General features: G+C 36.3%; 1 protein-coding gene across 18 annotated transcripts in view; it reads left to right on the top strand.

Annotated features, from left to right (window-relative positions):
* LOC118143009 (uncharacterized) overlaps positions 1–17,828 on the top strand; it is a 286,473-nt gene that overhangs the window by 87,501 nt on the left and 181,144 nt on the right. For 6 of the 18 annotated variants that reach the window (XR_004727027.3, XM_078333045.1, XM_078333041.1 and 3 more), the window contains one exon: positions 453–17,571. The exons of 2 other annotated variants lie outside the window; for them this stretch is intronic. The gene's annotated coding sequence lies outside the window, so the exon portion shown is untranslated. Of the gene's footprint in view, positions 1–452; positions 17,572–17,828 lie in introns of those variants that run through there. 10 more of the 18 variants (XR_013520541.1, XR_013520542.1, XR_013520540.1 and 7 more) reach the window with 8 other exon arrangements.

The raw sequence follows: 17,828 nt of genomic DNA, 5'->3' as shown, positions 1-17,828 counted from the left end.
AAAATTCAAATTTAACAGTGAATACTATATTTCATCTTGTAACCCCATATGAGATCAAACTTTCAGGCCGAAAATAGACTATGAAGCTCTGAGCCATCAAGAAAAGCATATACTTTAAAAGCCCCTTCAAGACATGGCCAAAGAAGAGTATGAAAAAAAAAAGATGTTGGCAGACATCAGATTCAAGATCCATGACAAATAATGAACTCAAGTTGTTTTGCTTTCAGGGAACAGTAACTAATCCACAAACTTCCTATGTCTTTCCATATCCTACCTCTCATTGTCATGTTATTTGCAGTATTACTTTCTGTGAATGGTTTATAAGTTCATCCCATGGAGTCAGGTGACTGACTTTCGTCAATGACATGTTAGTATAAATAACTTAAGACATTGCTGAGGAGCAATTTAAAGCCTATTCACATAGTCAATTGCTCCTTTCCCTCTGCCACCAGATCAGCAGTGTGGGAGACAGGAGCATCACCTTTAGCCTAGATTGCATTATGGAGAAAACACATGAAGCAGACCAGCAGTTCTTTGCAGCTAACATGTAAGGTGAATAAGAAATTCATCTTTTTGTGGGGATATGGGAGTGAGAAAACCCTAGATTTTGAGGGCTTAGGATTGTTTGCTAACATTACTAATATGCTGGTACTAACAGGTTCAAAAAAATACATTCATTCATTCATTAGCTCCAGTCACAACACAGCTGTAGTTCATTGTGGCTATAAAAGACATTTGTATTGTAATCAAGATTTAATGATTTGCCCAAGGTCAAAGAGGAAGGCCAAATTCAGATTCACTTGTTCATTTGGCTCCTTATATGGGCTTATTGCTATTGAGAAGTACAAGAGAATAAAATAGTCCCTGACTTCAGAAGATGAATCATTTTGTTAGAAACATGTTCTATCCGTGTTTATACACATGTACACACACTCCATGTGGTTTGAGTCACCTCCCTTACAATATTTCACATTGCTTCTTACCCCCACCTCTGACTCTTCCCCAGCTGTGTCATGCTGTAGGCCATGTCGGCATGCCTTGGATGCCTCTCCATCCACATTTGAAGACCATCATTGTATTTGCTCTCTTTTCCAAGATAAACTTTACCACCTACTTTACAGTAACATATTCTTTATTCTAGTGCAAAATAATGGAATATAATTTCATAAATGTAAACTGGGCCTGATATACTATTTTTTTTTTCAAGACACGTCCATTTATCTAATGAAAGAAAAACCAAGAAAATCATTTTGGTTGTAAAGAAGGAATGCCCATTCAAAATATTCCAAGAAAAACAGGCTGGGTGAATTTTTTTAAAAAGATTTGAAAATGAAATGTGGACTCATAGGATCCAGCACATCTTAAAACAAGTACTTTAGCTTCACATCTTTCTAATCCTGCAGGTTTTTGAGTCTGTTGCACTTCTTTAGTATACAACTGAGTTTTCCCTGCCTACTCTTTCTGTTCACTCATCATTTACGAGGCAGTAATAATTTTCTGTGTTGCCAGCTCTTGTCAAAAGTTTTGCATAAGTTGTTCAACCTAGAACCCGTTGCTTTCAGACTACTACCGTTTCTCTGGCTCTTATTTATGATAAAGAAAAACTGATTGATTACTGACCGGATCTCCTAGAATCAAATATATACTCCAATCTAATTACAGGCATTCATCTGAGATACTGCAGGCTTAGTTCCAAACCCCCAAATAATACAAATATTGCAAAAAGGTAAGTCACACAATTTTTTGGTTTCCCAGTCCATATAAAAGTCATATTTTTACTCTATTATAATCCATTAAGTGTGCACTAGCATTATGTCTAAAAGACAATGTACAAACCATAATTTAAAATGCTTCATTGTTAAAAAGTGCTGGCAGTCACCTAAGCCTTCAATGATTTGTAATTTTCTTCCTTGTAGAGTTGTGGTTGCTGAAGATTGGGATAGCTATGACAGGTTATTGAAATAAGACCACAAACGAAGTTTATCACATCTATTGACTCTTTCATGAAAGATTTCTCTGTAGCATGCAATTTCCTTTTATAACATCTTACCCATGGTAGATCTTTCAAAACTGCAGTCAGTCTTCTCAAACCCTGCCACTGCTTTATCTATTAAGGTTTTGAAATATTTTAAATAATTTGTTTTAATTTCAAGAAATGTTCACATCATCTTCACTATGAATAGATTCCATATTGAGGAAATCACTTTCTTTGTTCATATATAAGAAGCAATTCTTCATCTGTTCAAGTTTTATCAGCTGACCGTAGTGATTCAGGCACATCTTCAGGTTTTACATATAATTCTAATTTAAATTCTAATTCTTCACATCTAATTCTAATTCATTTGCTATTTCTATCAAATCTGCAAAGACTTCCACTGAAGTCTTGAACTCCTCAAATTATTGATGAGAGCTGGAATAAACTTCTTCCAAACTTCTACAAATGTTGATATTTTGACTTCTTCCCACAAATCACTAATGACATCTAGAATGGTAAATTATTTCCAGAAGATGTTCAATTTACTTTGCCAATATCCATCAGATATTGGCAAATAGCAGCAATAGCCCTATAGCCTTAAAAACGGTATTTCTTAAATAGTAAGAGTACAGAGTAAACATTACTCCTTGATCCATGTGCTGTAAAATGGATGTTTTGTTAGTGGGCATGAAAACAACATTAATTTCTTTGTGCATGTCAGTCAGAGCTCTTGGGTGATTAGGTTTATTGACAAAAAGCAGTAAAATTTTTAAAAGGATATTTTTGTCTGAAGAGTAGGTCTCAATATAGGGCATAAAATATTTAGTACACCATGCTGTAAATAGAAGTGTTGCAATCCAGGCTTTGTTATTTCATTTTTTACAGCACAGTAGATTTAGTATAATTCTTAAGGGCCCTAAGAGTTTCGAAATGATAAATGAACATTGGATTCAACGTCAGGTTGCCAGGTGCATTAGCCCCAAACAAGAGACTCAGATTACCCTTGAGGCTTTAAAAGCCTGACGTTGCCTTCTGCTCTCTAGCTATGAAAGTGTTAGATGGTATCTTCTTCCAACAGAAGGCTGTTTTGTCTGCATTGAAAATCTGTTGTTCGGCATAGGCACTTTGATCGATGATCTTAGCTAGGTCTTCTGGATCACTTGCTGCAGGTTCTGCATCAGCACTTGCTGTTTCATCTTAGACTTTTATGTTATGGAGACAGCTTCTTAAACCTCATGAGCCAACCTCTGCTAGCTTCCAGCTTTTCTTCTGCAGCTTCCTCACTTCCATCAGCCTTCTTAGAATTAAAGACAGGTTAGGGTCTTTCTCTGGATTTGAGTTTGGCTTAAGAGACTATTATGGCTGGTTTGATCTTTTATTCAGACCACTAAAATGTTTTCTATATCAGTAATACAGTTGTTTCACTTTATTATCATTGGTGTGTTCACTGGAGTAGCACTTTTAATTTCCTTCAAGAACTTTTCCTTTGCATTCACAACTTGGCTAACTGCTTGATGCAGAAGGACTAGCATTCTGCCTGTCTCAGCTTTCAGTATCCCTTCCTTGCTAAGCCTAGTCATTTCTAGATTTTTATTTAAAATGAGAGAGAGATGCAACTTTTCCTTACATTTGAGCACTTGAAACAAGCTTGTTCAACCCTCAGCCTGCAGCCCAGGATAGCTTTGAATGTGGCTAAACACAAATTCATAAACCTTCTTAAAACATGAGTTTTTTTGGTGATTTTTTTTAGCTCATTAGCTATCATTAGTAATAGTATATTTTGTGTGTGGCCCAGGACAATTCTTCTTACAATGTGGCTAAGGAAGCCAAAAGACTGGACACCTGTGACTTACAGGCTGTTACATGGTTATTAATTGGCCTAATTTCAGTTTTTTCTCAGGAAATAGAGAAGCCCAAGGAGAAGGAGAGAGATGAGACAGCAGTTGGAATGCACACACCATGTATTAAATCCACTGTCTTACACAAATGTGGTTCATGGTAGGCACTCCAAAGTAATTACAATAGTAACATCAAAGATCAGTGATCACAGATGACCATAACAGGTATCATAATAATTTAAAAGTTTGAAATATTGTGATAATTTCCAAAATGTGACACAAACACAAGAAGTGAGCACATGCTGTTGGAAAACGATGCCAATAATTTGCTGGATGCAGGATTGCCACAAACCTTCAATTTGTTAAAAAAAACCGTGATATCTGCAAAGTGCAATAAAAACAAGTATAATAAAACCAGTTTTGCCTGTATCTATAACCATTCATGTGAGGTCAGCTAGTATGTCAAATGTCTCTTTTAAGAGTTTGAAGAAAGCAAGTTACGTTAAATGGAATTGGGATATAGCAGGCATATTACACTGACACGTCCAAGTCCCAACACAAAGACATAGTCTGTAAAGGCAATACACACATACACATGCACACATGCCAGGAAACTATATATATGTGGGTGTATTGGTGTATATAGTGTCAAATTTTGTAGCACTTTGGATTTCAGATTTTTGGATTAGAAATGCCCCCAATCCAGAATCTAGAACAGAACACCAACATGCAGTTGGAAAATATCCTATCTGACTTTATGCAATGGGCCATAATCTTAAAATATAATAAATTATAAATAAATTTTGTGTCTAGATTTAGGTCTCATTGCCAAGATATCTCATTAGATATTTGTAAGTATTACAAAATATAAAAACAATTTATATATTAGGGCTTCGTAAAGTTTAAAACTTTGTCCAAAAACCAATTAGTACAAATATATTTAAGTACTATTCTGTTTAATGTATATTCAACTAATGTTGTGTTAATTGAAATTTCATGTAGGATTCTATTACTGAAATTTAGGAGGCAGTTGATACAGTTCCAAGCCTTGTATTTATACCTTTTGTTTTGATCTAAACTGTTGGTGATTTGAAAATCTTAATTTCTGTGTGAATTATAGAGATAGTCATATGTTTAGTTTTATCATCTATTTTTGTATAATTAAGGTGAATACTTTAATTTATATCTTTTATATTTAATTCAGTTAAAAATATCCATTGAAAATACAATTCTAATAGCTGATAAGAGGGAATGTCTATCATTAACTTGCTTATTAGCACTGACTGGACAAGAGTGTTATTTTTTATTACCTCCTCTTTTCAATTTCAATATGAAATATGACCAAGAAATAAACAAATGAAAGGAGTTCACATTCTTTGCTGAAACCCTAAGGGTCTAGTGAATACATTTACATTAATGATGGGTTTAAAAAGACATAAATCCATGACATTTTAAGAAATACTGTTTCTGCGAATAATGTGCATGTAAGAATAGAATTTTATAATTACTTTAGTCATCATACTTAATTTTAAATGTAAGAAATTGTATTAGATATGTGATGTTATGTTTTTCTTACTACTTAAAGTCATTGAACATACTATCTCCACAAAACTCAATGAGAAACTGTAGGTAATATGTTAAATAGTAAGAACCCAACAAATGTTATCTTTTGTTACCATGATTGTGATCATTATTATCATTTTCATCATTAATTTACACCATTGACAAGCAGCAGCATAACAGGGTAATGTATGTTTTATATTAAGGGTCAATGTTAATTTTAAAAATATTAACTTTTTAAAATCCTGATTTCTAAAAGATCCTATGAACAATATCACAGACAAATGCAGTTTTGAATTTATAGTTATATTGTACATTATATTCACCAAATTCTAATATTTTTCATTAGTTAAAATAAATTCTTCTGTGTTCTCTTTTCCCCTTTCTTCCTGTGTATCAACAATTTTGTAAAACTTTTAAGGTTGAAGAAGTTCAGTAGCAAATACAGCGAAGAAAACTGCCAGTTTCTTTCCAAATAAACATTTATTTTTACAAAACCATGTATTTTGATCACTTTCTGGTCTTGCATGATCACAAAAGATTTTCTCTAAGATTGTGACAATTTTATATAAACAAATATGCATTTCCTATGGATAGTATGATGGCATTCAAATTATCTTGATTTTCCTCAATAATCTAGCATTGTTCATCACACACACACACTCACAGACACAGACACACACACACACACTCTCTCTCTCTCTCTCTCAGACTCATTTAGTAAAAATAAAAACCCAGAATAATTAGTATTTCATGACACAGCTGTAATTGCAATGCCATGAAACACAGATAAGATTTCTACATCTCCTAAGAGAAAAACATTTAGAAAAACTTTTTTAAAAACCTTAAAAAAATTCAGAACTTTTGATAATCACAACCAAAATGACCTCCCTGAATTTCTTAAAAAAAAAAAAATTGACAAGCTTTATCCTCTAAACACAAACTGGGGAACAATATCCTTCTCTAGCTAACTTGAAACAAACAACAATAAGCTTATAATACAACTTTCAGGGAGAGAATGTCATGGAATATCTATAACTAAATTTCAATGAAAGAATTAAGCTTCAAGAAGACTGGAATGCCAGATTCTGATATGAAAAGTAAATGTAATGAAAGCTACCTGAGACAAAGAAATGAAATTGCATATTGGTTATCAACACTAATCATATAAATGCTCATATAATGATAGAGGCATAAAAATCATGTATAAGTCAATGATTTAAAAATGGAAATAAATGCAAGAATCTTAGGGATACTGTATTTAATTTTAATTTCCACAGAAATTGATTTAAATTGATTCTGACAAACAAAGTACCTTTTAGAAGTGAATGAGGCTTGAGCCACAAAAAAGACTGAATTGCATTCAAGTAAATCCATTCAGGAACCAGTATTTGAAGCTACTGTAAGCGCTATAGCTTCTACACTTAGGTCCCCAGTTCCTTCATTATGTTGACATGTATGTTAGAAGGTATTCTCAATTACTCTCAAATTATCAGGAGATCAAAGTGCTGGAGATAGAAGAAACAAGTTTGTGAGAAACTTAAAAATAACGATGCCCTTCTGACCAAAAAAAAAAGTATTTTTGAGGATTTTGTTCTTCATATTTTTTCTTATGAATCTCTAAGGTCTCCATTGAAATTTATATCATATCAAAAGTGAAAAACAAAATGGAATAGCTATTTTCCACCTCATAACTTTCATGAGTAAAACATTCATCTTGCTGAAGGGAAGAAAAGATACTACCTTTGTAATAATTCTTAACTTTTTCTTTGTGATACTTTACATCAGAGAAGACAATAGATGGATTGTAATAAGAAAGATGAAAATGAAGCCTTCAAATATTTTGATAGGTGATAGGAATAATAAGAATCATCACACAGTTCTTGATAAACAAAAATGTATATTCAGTGCAGCTCTGATAAATTTTAGTTGAAAAGAGTCTCCCTTTGCTAAGTTTTCAATTATGTTCCAAGTGGATGAAAACCATAGAAAGCACTTATAATTTATTTCTTAACCATAGATTTGTATATAAAGCATGCTAGAATATATTTGGAGCTGGATATTGATATGTAGTACACTACATTGAATAAGCTAATAACTCTTTAAATGAAAAAGATATTCCATGAACCAATTGATTCAAATCATTTAAATACATTATGCTGTGCCTGTCTTTTGGTAATCATACCAATTAGATTAGAGAACCATTTATCGGGGTGCCAATTAAGTCAATTCTATACTTTCTGGAACTTAACAAAAAGGTCTAAATTGGACTAACTAAATAACTCCTATGTTTCTAGACACGTTAGTTGACTTGATCATGTAGCATGACAATAATTTCCTGTTATGTGAACTAGGATTATAACTAGTGAAAGGCATAGATTATTTGTTTAGTTTGTTTTCCATTTGAATTTGAAAGCTAAAAACTTTAACCAAGAAATACAGGCTTGGGATCATTCAATGTCGTTTAAAAACATATTTCAATGAACATTTCCTTTTGGTTGATGCTTGAATTTAATTAAAAATTAATTCATTTAATGATTCTTGGGTTGGTGGGCGTGTAATTCTAGATGATTGAAATTTTTTTCAGTGCCACATTTTCAGAAGATATGGAAGATTGAATTAATAATTAACTGACATTCAATAACAGTGGAAACTTTAAAAACCTTATATAATAAAACTGTTAAGAAGTTCTCATTTTTAAAAATTATTAAATCTAAAGAACTTTCTTTTTTTATGGCATTTTAGGTTTTGGGGTACATGTGAAGAACATGCAAGGTAGTTGCATAGGTACACACCTGGCAGTGTGATTTGCTGCCTTCCTCCCCTTCACCTATATCTGGCATTTCTCCCCATGCTATCTCTCCCCAACTCCCCACCCCCTGCAGTTCCTCCCCTATTCGCCCCAACAGACCCCAGTGTGTAGTGCTCCCCTCCCTGTGTCCATGTGTTCTCATTGTTAAACACGTGCCTATGAGTGAGAACATGCAGTATTTCATTTTCTGTTCTTGTGTCAGTTTGCTGAGAATGATGTTCTCCAGGTTCATCCATGTCCCTACAAAGGACACAAACTCATCATTTCTGATTGCTGCATAATATTCCATGGTGTATATGTGCCACATTTTCCCTGTCCAGTCTATCATCGATGGGCATTTGGGTTGATTGCAGGTCTTTGCTATCATAAACAGTGCTGCAATGAACATTCATGTGTATGTGTCCTTAGAGTAGAATGATTTATAGTCTGTTGGATATATACCCAGTAATGGGATTGCTGGGTCAAATGGAATTTCTATTTCTAGGTCCTGGAGGAATTGCCACACTGTCTTCCACAATGGTTGAACTAATTTACAATCCCACCAGCAGTGTAAAACTGTTCCTATTTCTCCACATCCTCTCCAGCATCTGTTGTCTCCAGATATTTTAATGATCGCCATTCTAACTGGCGTGAGATGTTATCTCAATGTAGTTTTGATTGCATTTCTCTGATGACCAGTGATGATGAGCATTTTTTCATTTGTTTGTTGACCTCATGTATGTCTTCTTTGTAAAGTATCTGTTTATATACTTTGCCCACTTTTGAATGGGCTTGTTTGCTTTGTTCTTGTAAATCTGTTTTAGTCCTTTGTAAATTCTGGATATCAGCCCTTTGCCAGATGCGTAAACTGCAAAATTTTTTTCCCATTCTGTTGGTGGCCGATTCACTTGAATGAGTGTTTCTTTTGCCATGCAGAAGCTGTGGAGATTGATTAGGTGTCATTTGTCTCTTTTGGCTTTTGTTGCCAATGCTTTTGGTGTTTTGGTCATGAAGTCCTTGCCTACTCCTGTGTCCTGAATGGTTTTGCCTAGATTTTCTTCTAGGGTTTTTATGGTGTTAGGTCTTATGTTTAAGTCTTTAATCCATCTGGAGTTATTTTAGTGTAAGGTGTCAGGAAGGGGTTCAGTATCTGCTTTCTGCACATAGCTAGCCAGTTTTCCCAACACCATTTATTAAACAGGGAATCCTTTCTCCATTGCTTGTTTTTGTCAGGTTTGTTAAAGGTCAGATGGTTGTAGATATGTTGTGTTGCCTCCGATGCCTTTGTTCTGTTCCATTGGTCTATATCTCTGTTTTGGTACCAGTACCATGCTGTTTTGATTACTGTAGCCTTGTAGTATAGTTTGAAGTCTGGTAGTGTGATGCCTCCCACTATGTTCTTTTTGCTTAGAATTGACTTGGCTATGCAGGCTCTCTTTTGGTTCCATATGAAGTTTAAGGTAGTTTTTTCCAGTTCTGTGAAGAAGGTCATTGGTAGCTTGATGGGGATAGCATTGAATCTGTAAATTACTTTGGGCAGTATGGCCATTTTCAGGATATTGATTCTTCCTAACCATGAACATGGAATATTTCTCCATCTGTTTGTGTCCTCTCTTATTTCGTTGAGCAGTGGTTTGTAGTTCTCCTTGAAGAGGTCCTTTACGTTCCTTGTTAGTTGAATTTCTAGGTATTTTATTCTCTTTGTAGCAATTGTGAATGGCAGTCATTCTTGATTTGGTTCTCTTTTAAGTCTGTTATTGGTGTATAGCAATGCTTGTGATTTTTGCACATTGATTTTGTATCCTGAGACTTTGCTGAAGTTGCTTATCAGTTTCAGGAGTTTTTGCCTGAGACAATGGGGTCTTCTAGATATACTATCATGTCGTCTGCAAATACAGGAAATTTGGCTTCCTCCTTTCCTATTTGAATACCCTTTATTTTTTTCTTGCCTGATTGCTCTGGCTAGAAGTTCCAGTACCATATTGAATAGGAGTGGTGAGAGAGGGCATCCTTGTCTAGTGCCCGATTTCAAAAGGAATGCTTCCAGGTTTGCCCATTCAGTATGATATTGGCTGTTGGTTTGTCATAAATAGCTTTTATTATTTTGAGATACGTTCCATCAATACCGAGTTTATTGAGGGTTTTTAGCATAAAGGGCTGTTGAATTTAGTCAAAGACCTTCTCTGCATCAATTGAGATAATCATGTGGTTTTTGTTTTTGGTTCTGTTTATGTGGTGAATTACATTTATAGACTTGCGTATGTTGAACCAGTCTTGCATCCCCAGGATGAATCCTACTTGATCATGGTGGATAAGCTTTTTGGTGTGCTGTTGCAATCGGCTTGCCAGTATTTTATTGAAGATTTTTGCGTCTATGTTCGTCATGAATATTGGCCTGAAGTTTTCTTTTCTTGTTGAGTCTCTGCTGGGTTTTGGTATCAGGATGATGTCAATCTCATAAAATGATTTGTGAAGGATTCCCTCTTTTTGGGTTATTTGTAATAGTTTCAGAAGGAATGGTAACAGTTCCACTTTGTGTGTCTGGTAGAATTCGGCTGTGAACCCATCTGGACCTGGGCGTTTTTTGGGTGGTAGGCTCTTAATTGCTGCCTCAACTTCAGATCTTGTTATTGGTCTATTCATGGTTTTGACTTCTTTCTTGTTTAGGCTTTGGAGGACACAAGTGTCCAGGAATTTATCCATTTCTTCCAGGTTTACTAGTTTATGTGCATAGAGTTGTTTGTAATATTCTCTGATGATGGTTTGAATTTCTGTGGAATCTGTGGTGATTTCCCCTTTATCATTTTTTATTGCATCTATTTGGTTGTTCTCTCTTTTTTTTTTATTAATCTGGCTAGTAGTCTATTTTGTTGATCTTTTTGAAAAACCAGCTCCTGGATTTATTGATTTTTTGAAGGGTTTTTCGTGTCTCTATCTCCTTCAGTTCTGCTCTGATCTTAGTTATTTCTTGTCTTCTGCTAGGTTTTGAGTTTTTGGATCTTGCTCCTCTAGCTCTTTCAATTTTGACAATAGGGTATCAATTTTGGATCTCTCCTTTCTTCTCATGTGGGCACTTATTGCTATATATTTTCCTCTAGAGACTGCTTTAAATGTGTGCCAGAGATTCTGGTATGTTGTGTCTTCATTCTTATTGGTTTTGAAAAACTTCTTTATTTCTGCCTTCATTTCATTGTTTATCCAGTCAACATTCAAGAGCCAGTTGTTCAGTTTCTATGAAGCTGTGCGGTTGTGACTTAGTTTCTGAATTCTGAGTTCTAACTTGATTGCACTGTGGTCTGAGAGACTGTTTGTTATAATTTCTTTTCTTTTGCATTTGCTGAGGAGTGTTTACTTCCAATTATGTGGTCAATTTTACAGTAGGAGTTATGTGGAGCTGAGAAGAATGTATATTCTGTGGATTTGGGGTGGAGAGTTCTGTAAATGTCTATCAGGTTTGCTTGTTCCAGGTCTGAGTTCAAGTCCTGGATATCGTTGTTAATTTTCTGTCTGGTTGATCTGTCTAATATTGACAGTGGAGTGTTAAAGTCTCCCACTTTTATTGTGTGGGAGTCTAAGTCTCTTTGTAAGTCATTAAGAACTTGCCTTATGTATCTGGATGCTCATGTATTGGGTCTGTATATATTTAGGATCATTAGCTCTTCTTGTTGTATCGATCCTTTTACCATTATGTAATGTCCTTCTTTGTCTCTTTTGATCTTTGTTACTTTAAAATCTATTTTATCAGAGACGAGAATTGCAACTCCTGATTTTTTTGTTTTCCATTTTCTTGGTAAATCTTCCTCCATCCTTTTATTTTGAGCCTTTGTGTATTCTTGCATGTGAGATGGGTTTCCTGGATACAGCACACCGAGTGGTTTTGGTTTTTTATCCAATTTGCCAGTCTGTGTCTTTTGATTGGTGCATTTAGCCCATTTACATTTAGGGTTAATATTGTTATGTGTGAATTTGATACTTCCATTTTGATGCTAGCTGGCTGTTTTGCCCGTTAATTGATACAGATTCTTCATTTTGTTGACGCTCTTTACCATTTGGTATGTTTTTGGAGTGGCTGATACTGGTTGTTCCTTTCTATATGTAGTGCCTCTTTCAGGAGCTCTTGTAAAGCAGGCCTGGTAGTGACAAAATCTCTGAGTACTTGCTTGTTGGCAAAGGATTTTATTTATCCTTCACTTATGAAGCTTAGTTTGACTGGATATGAAATTCTGGGTTCAAAGTTCTTTTCTTTAAGGATGTTGAATATTGGCCCCTACTCTCTTCTGACTTGTAGGGTTTCTGCCGAGAGATCTTCTGTGAGTCTGATGGGCTTCCCTTTGTGGGTAACCCGACCTTTCTCTCTGGCTGCCCTTAGCATTTTCTCCTTCATTTCAACCCTGGTGAATCTGATGATTATGTGCCTTGGGGTTGCTCTTCTTGAGGAATATCTTTGTGGTGTTCTCTGTATTTCCTGCATTTGAATATTGGCCTGCCTTGCTAGGTTGGGGAAGTTTTCCTGGATAATATCCTGAAGAGTATTTTCCAGCTTGGATTCATTCTCTTCATCACATTCAGGTACACCCATCAAATGCAGATTAGGTCTCTTCGCATAGTCCCACATTTCTTGGAGACTTTGTTCATTCCTTTTTACTTTTTTCTCTAATCTTTCCTTCTCATTTTATTTCATAGAGTTGATCTTCGACCTCTGATATCCTTTCTTCTGCTTGGTCAGTTTGGCTGTTGAAACTTGTGCATGCTTTGTGAAGTTCTCGTATAGTGTTTTCCAGCTCCATCAATTTACTCATATTCCTAAGTTGTCCATTCTTCTTATTATTTGGTCAAATCTTTTTTCAAGGTTCTTAGTTTCTTTGCATTGAGTTAGAACATGTTCTTTTAGTTCACGGAAGTTTCTCATTACCCACCTTCTGAAGTCTGATTCTGTCAATTCATCACACTCATTCTCCATCCAGCTTTGTTCCCTTGCTGATAAGTAGTTGTGATCCCTTGTAGGAGGAGAGGTGTTCTGGTTTTGGGTATTTTCCTCCTTTTTGCACTGGTTTCTTCTTATCTTTGTGGATCTATCCACCTGTCGTCTGTGTAGTTGCTGATTTTCAGATTGGGTCTCTGAATGGATGTCCAGTTTGTTGATGATCAAGTTATTTCTGTTTCTTAGTTTTCCTTATTATAGTCTGGTTCCTCTGCAGTAGGAGTGCTAAGGTCCACTGTAGGCCCTGCTTGCCTGGGGATCACCTGCAGCAGCTGCAGAACAGTAAGGGTTGTTACCAGTTTCTTCTTCTGCTATCTTTGTCCGATAATGATGCCCACCAAATGTCGGTCTGATCAGTCCTTTGTAAGGTGATTCTTTGGATATATGGGGGTCAGGAAGCTGCTTGAGGAGACAGTCTGTTTTTTATAGGAGCTCGAGTGCTGAGCTGTTCATTCAGAGCTGCTAGGCAGGTACGTTTAAGCTCCATTGTTCATTCAGAGCTGCTAGGCAGGTACGTTTAAGTCTGCTGCAGCAGAACTCATAAATCCCCTTTTTATCACCAGGTGCTCTGTCCCAGGGAGTTAGGGCTTAATTTATGAGTATCTCTTCTGCTGCTTTTTTTTTTCAGGGCTGCCCTGCCCAGCAAGGAGGCAGCCTAGTCACTGTCTGCCTGCAGAGGCTTTGCTGAGCTGCTGTGGGCTCCACCCTGCTGCTGTGTGAACTTCCCTGCAGTCCTGTTTATATGGGTGTGGTTAGAACTGCCTCAGCAATGGTGGCCTGCCTCTGTAATGGCGGACTCTCTCTGTTATGGTGGGTTGTCTTGGCAACAGCAGGTTGCCTCGGCAATGGCAGGCTGCCTCAACAATGTGGACTACCTCTGTAGGGGTGGAGTGCCTCAGTTATGGCAGACGCTTCTCCCCCACTGAGCTGGACTGTCCCTGGTTCAGCTGTGCTGTCTGTGAAATGCTCCACCCTGAGCATTTCCAACTGTTGTTTTTCTGTTTTTGTTTTTGTGGGGGTGGGACCTGCAACGTCTGATCACCTGGCTCCCTGCCTCAGAACCTTTTTTTTTAAAGTTGAACGGTTGACTCTCTCCCAGGTGTTCCAGTTGCCTGCTGAAAGGGTGCCAGGACCTGTGTGATTTCTCGTGCGGCGACCCACTGCGCCATCTGAAACAGCGGCGTTGCCTGGGAATCTCCTGGCCTGGCTCCCTGTTTCAGACCCCTGTTTAATCAGATGAATGGGTGAATCTCCCTTCTTGGAGCTCCAATTGCCAGCTTAAAAGGGCAACCAGACCAGTGTATTTTGTATGGAGAGCTGCTGTGCTGGGGCACCAGCAAAACAGCCGTGCTGGCTGAAACAACCACGCTGGCAACCTGTGGAGCTCCTCCACCTGGGAACCTCCTGGTCTGTGTTCAAAAAGATGTTTCTGGAAATGCGGTGTCCCCTTACTCTCTGCACTTTGCCTGGGAGCTGCAATCCTGAGCTGCTCCTAAAAGGCCATCTTGGATTTTCCTCCTTTTATTTTTAATGTTTTTTAGAGACAGGGTCACTCTCACTCTGTCACCAGGACTGGAGTGCAGTGGTACAATCGAAATAACTTTATAATGTGATTTCTCTAACATCTATTAAAGAATGGAAATATTACTTAAGTATTTTAACCACTCTTTGAGGAGAAGGGTATGAAATTCTATACAGTCACTCTGTGAGTGACTCTACTTAGTTGCACTGTACATTATTGAGCAGAACACCAAGAGGTGTTAGAGTAAACCTTAAAAATCTCACCTCTTTATTTAATTTAATAACTGACATTTAGAATATTATAATTATATACTAATAAAAATATGAGACAAGATATTTCTGAAACAGAGTAGTTTTGCTGAGAAATCTCCAAGCCATTTTTCTGTTGCCAGTATCTGAATATACAAATGTTTTTAACTAAGTCACATGAACTGTTGCTGTTGATCAAAGAAATTCCATCAGTTTTTTTAAGTGAAAGATATACTTAGATATTAAGTAGTCAGTTAAATAATTATTTTATACTCAAATTAGCTCTTTTTAAAATTATGCAGTTCAACACTATGAGTGTCAATGTAGTGCTTTTTCTGAGAATACATAATATATTGCAAAATTAAATTCAAATAATGTAAAGGAGTTCTTATGCATTTTACAGTGCAACAAAGTGATATTCACAGGTTGGGGAGAGGTTGAGAAGAATTAAAATCTTGATTGAATTTGAAGATACATATATGATGAGCAGATGTGAGAGACAACCTTTGAGGAAATGAGTGGTGCACTAATTGAAAACAAATTTTGTAAATCAAGTTGGAAGAGATTAACATATATAATCATAGCAGATCAAATATCAGAAGAAACTATAACACAAGAAGCAAAACAATCAAATAATTTCAGATATTGAATTTAAGATTTTAATAAATTCTAAATGATATACACACAAATTAGTTTGCTTGCAGAAGTCAAGGAAAGCCTATTTTGCTTAATTATAGTCCTTGTAAGCATTTCTCTCTACATGTATTTACTCAAACCCTTTAAAGTTAGTATACTTAATATCTATAAGGAGAGAGGACTCGTTAGTTTTTAATCAATTTAAAGCAGTTTAACATATACTTGAGGATCTACTACGTTACAAATGTTCTTCTCAGGACTTCAGGGAGTGTAAATATGAACATGAAGCACTCCTTATAGCAGCTTACAATCTGAGAACTAAGGTAGAAGGAGTGTACGTATGAATGAATTACATGATAGAATAAGGTGAATGCCAAAGTACAAAATGGTGTAAAAGGGTTTACCAGAAACAACAATCATCTTAGATGGTTAGGAGGGATCACTAAAAATATTCAAAAGGAAGTAGACCTCTACACATTTGCCCACCTTTTCATAGCCAACAATAGAGAAAATATGGAACATGTTGAAGCAAGAGCTTATGGCCAAGACGGGTTGAAGTGTAGTGAAATGGTAAAGGGAAGTAGAAAATGAGGCAAGAAGGATAGATTGGAGTTAAACTGGAGGGCTTTGAATGTTGTGTTGAAAATTATTAGCCAAATGAAGTGGCACTGCCTATTCCATCACAGAATAGATGACAATAGACCATTCTATGAAATGCATATTGAAGAAACATTTAAAGAACATGAGGTGGCCTTTAAAGAATTTAATCATCAAACATTTATTGAATACCTATTATGTGCCAGGAATGCTTTGATTGTGAAATTTGTACTATGAATTAAGGCTACAGAAATAAAAAGGAAAGTCCTAGTTCTTAAACAGTTCAAAAAGTGAGTGAGAAAGGACACTTCCAGAAGTGCTATGTAAACAATTTAGGATATTATCAGAAAACAGGGGATGTTTGGGTTATATATTACCATGTAAGAAGAAACCCAAAGCAGTGGTGTTATGAGTTGGAGTGTATCCCCACAAATTCATATGCTGAAATCTCTATCCCAAGTACCTTAGAATATGGCTCTATTTGGAATGTTAAAATACATTAAAATAAAGACAAGGCCTAAAGAATCTCTTGAGAAGATGAAACCAGTGAGGCCTCATAAATGACTTAAACCTCCCTTGATTTGCAAACATCAGTGAAACTTAATTTGAGCTACTTCTTGTAAATGTCTACATTAAAGAAAAGCAGAACTTAAGCTCAACCAATCAGAAGTAGCCACTAAAATTATAATTGTAAAACTAGAGACTTTCCAATGGGATAGGCCTAATAAGGCAATTGTATAATTGTACTCAATCAAATATTTTCTTTGCTTTCCCTCTGTATTCATCCTATGAAAGCCTCCTTCTTGCATTTCCTCGTTGGACTTCCTGAACCACTTCTGGTTTGGAGCTAGCCAACTCATGAATTGTTGCTTGCTCAAATAAACTCTTTAAGGTTTTGTGCCTCCATTTACTCTTTATCAGGAGTAGGATGTTTAAAGATGTAATTAAGTTAAAATGAGGTTGTATGGATAGTCCTAATCCAATATGACTGGCATTCTTATAAGAAGAAGAAATTAAGTGCAGACACACACAGAGGAAAGACCATGGGGAAGATGTAAGAAGACAGCAATCTTTAAGCCAAGAAGACAGGCCTTAGGGAAAAGGAACCCTTCTGACACTTTGATTTCAGACTTCTAGCTTCCAGAGAAGTGAGCAAATCAAGTTCTGTTTAAGTCACCCAGTGTTTGGCACTTTGTCACATCAGCTCCATGGCTCTTGGGTCTGTTCTTTAAATTCTTGGTTCTGCTTCTGAATTACGCTTCCTCTTCCATAATATGTAACATGTGTTTGATGAGGTAGTTTTCTTAGTCTGCTTCCTGCTTACATAAATTTGGAGTCTGAACACCCCTTTTCATGTTTTAATGTCTCTGCTGTCATAGTCCAAGCTGGCATTGTTACTCCATGAATAAATGTTTTTAAAATATTGAGTTTGCATCATTATGTAAAAGTCATATCTATACAACACCAGATGATGTGACTCATCTGAACACTGGAGGGGTCTGCTTCTGAGATGGCTCACTCACACAGCAGGCAAAGTGGTGCTCTGTCAGCTGGAAAGCACAGCGATGACTCAGGAATGGGAACTTCAGTTTCTTTCAATGGGCTGGTCCAGTAGCTGATTTTCATGGGTGATCATTTTAAGAGGAGGAGAGAGAAAGAGAGCTAGCACCAGGTGGATGC

Source organism: Callithrix jacchus, chromosome 7 (assembly GCF_049354715.1).
Source record: "Callithrix jacchus isolate 240 chromosome 7, calJac240_pri, whole genome shotgun sequence".
NCBI lineage: Eukaryota > Metazoa > Chordata > Mammalia > Primates > Cebidae > Callithrix > Callithrix jacchus.
Note: the sequence above shows the minus strand (reverse complement) of the source record. Positions and strands in the feature narration are given on the sequence as shown.